The sequence below is a fragment of the Zea mays genome, chromosome 6 (assembly GCF_902167145.1).
Source record: "Zea mays cultivar B73 chromosome 6, Zm-B73-REFERENCE-NAM-5.0, whole genome shotgun sequence".
Lineage (NCBI taxonomy): Eukaryota > Viridiplantae > Streptophyta > Magnoliopsida > Poales > Poaceae > Zea > Zea mays.
In genome coordinates, this window is record NC_050101.1 from 89,390,295 (window position 1) to 89,392,990 (window position 2,696).

At 42.8% G+C, this 2,696-nt stretch overlaps 1 non-coding gene across 1 annotated transcript; it reads left to right on the plus strand.

The window, feature by feature from the left end:
* Positions 1-592: 592 nt before the first annotated feature.
* Positions 593-665, plus strand: TRNAK-CUU (transfer RNA lysine (anticodon CUU)). The gene has a single exon. It is a non-coding gene; the product is annotated as a tRNA-Lys (tRNA).
* The last annotated feature ends 2,031 nt before the right edge of the window (positions 666-2,696 follow it).

The window sequence follows — 2,696 nt, forward strand, 5'->3', positions numbered from 1 at the left end:
CGCACCCAGCCGCGGCGCCGCACACCCGACCACGCGCAGGACCCAAGCACACAGGCTCGACGCCGACCGAAGACGCGAGCAGCGCCCTGCACCCGACCGCGCCTAACTGCACGCCATCTGACCAACGTCCGAAGTCGAGCCGTCAACACTGTCCGCCCCGCGTCCGTTTCCCTTCGTTAATGGAGTTCAATGCCACTGTTTCTCCCTCCCTCCATTGATGCGGAAGCCATTAATGGCAACCATGAAGACCGACCACCTCTCTCCCTCCCCGGCTGACCCTTCACTTCCCTCCCTCTCCTCTATAAAATTGGGTAGCCGAGCTCCTCTCTTCTCCCCCCACAGCCCGAATTGTTTGTTTTTGAGTCCTTTTTGTGTCAAAAATTTTCAATTAGACCCCCAGAAAACTTAAATGCAATTTTGGACCCATTTCTCGGCGCCATGAGCTATGGCGCCGAGTTTACACATCTCGGCGCCATAGATCTTGGCGCCGAGCTACCTGCCGCGCTGTCGTCCACGAGCTGACCCGGCGTCGACGTGGCACCGAGCTCGGCGCCAAGATCTATGGCGCCGAGCTCGAATATATAACCACAAAGCTTGTCTAGCTCAGTTGGCAGAGCGCAAGGCTCTTAACCTTAAGGTCGTGGGTTCGAGCCCCACCATGAACATATTTTTTTGTCTTTGTCACTGATTTGTTTTTTATTGTCCAGATTTTTTTGTTTATGCCGCTGATTTGTCCGTGCGTTCAATATTTTTTGTCTTTGTCACTGATTTATTTTTTATTGTCCAGATTTTTTTTGTTTGTGCCGCTGATTTGTCCGTGCTTTTTAATTCGATGCTTCCCGCCTCAGACTCCACTAATTGGTGCACTAGCTAGCTACGTACTAGTGTATTATTTGTAAGCTAGCTGTTCATCCTTTTCCCTCCCTTTTGAATTGAATGAATTCTGATGAACTACTGCTGCAAAACTAGACCATCACTGATCGGTTGATAGCTCTTCCATTCCATCAACTAGTTAGTAGCATCACTCTCCATCCGATCAATGCATATCCATCAGTGTACTGTGCACATGCATGATTTGTGTGTTAGCCCTGCAGTGTCGTCGATCCATGCATCCAGAGAAAAAAAAGCTAATAATTAAGGTTTCTGCAGCCAGCCAGTGCAGATGAGTAAGCATGCATGACGACAGAGACACAACACATAATCTAGGAACTGCAGAAAAAAAAATGTGACAAAGACAAAAAATATTGAACGCACGGACAAATCAGCGGCATAAACGAAAAAATCTGGACAATAAAAAAATAAATCAGTGACAAAGACAAAAAAATATGTTCACGGTGGGGCTCGAACCCACGACCTTAAGGTTAAGAGCCTTGTGCTCTGCCAACTGAGCTAGACAAGCTTTGTGGTTATATATTCGAGCTCGGCGCCATAGATCTTGGCGCCGAGCTCGGTGCCACGTCGACGCCGCGTCAGCTCGTGGACGACAGCGCGGCAGGTAGCTCGGCGCCAAGATCTATGGCGCCGAGACGTGTAAACTCGGCGCCATAACCCATGGCGCCGAGAAATGGGTCCAAAATTGCATTTAAGTTTTCTGAGGGTCTAATTGGAAATTTTTAACACAAAAAGGACTCAAAAACAAAAAATTCGGCCCCACAGCCGAGCTCTCTTTCTCCCCGGGCTCCCTCTCTCTTTCTCACATTTCTTACTCGCCCACGCCGTCGTCAGAGTTCGACCACGCCATCGCAGTCCACCCCGCCATCTGTGGAGACTCACCGGAGCTCGTTGTTCCTCGCCGGAGACGTGCCCGAACCCCGTCCAACCCTTCGCCTAGACACGCGCTCGAGCCCGTTTGTCGTCGTCCGTTCGCCCAAGGTTGAAGACCACCCACTAATTTATTTTCTAAATCATGTTTTGAATCCTGCGATTTATTGTTGATGCGATTTGGCGATTCACGTGTATGGTTTTATATTTCGATGTATACATGTAGCCAAAATCGACCCTGCGACACTACTTTGAATATGCGTATAATTCTAAAAATGAACACGGTCACTATTCACTACTTCAGTGATTTTCATACTAGAAATGTTTTATTTCGCTCTAGCTCATGGAATGATAATCGGTTAGTATTGATATAAGGGATATAAGAAATTGAAATAGGAATCTAAGCCACGTATTCCCAGTCCAATGAAAATGTTACTATTCATAATAAATGTATTCATGAGTATGTCACTTAATTACTTAGAATTAGTAAGATAATTTATCTATGCCATAATAACCATGAATATGTTATTAAAAGTCTCATTTAGTAATTTTCAATTACTTCTTAGAATATTAATGTTAGAAGAAATAAATAAACAATTTATAGTTATACGTATAAATTCTATTTAGAAAAGAAAGGAGAAAACAGAAAGAGTAGAATTTATAATAATTTAATTAGGTGCTCATATTTTTCTAATAAAGAAATTGATAGTATGTTGATAGGTTTCTTATTAAAGAATTAGATAATTTATTTCTAACTTTAAAATAATCTTTTTAATAATTATCATATTTAACAAGATTCATTATAGATGTTTAAGTATAGTCGTATTAAATAGAAACTTAAAAGTAATATGTCATATAACTTTTCTAATAATTATATAATGGCTTAATTAAGTGCTCACATCGTCATAACTAAAACAATAGTTGATAACATACAA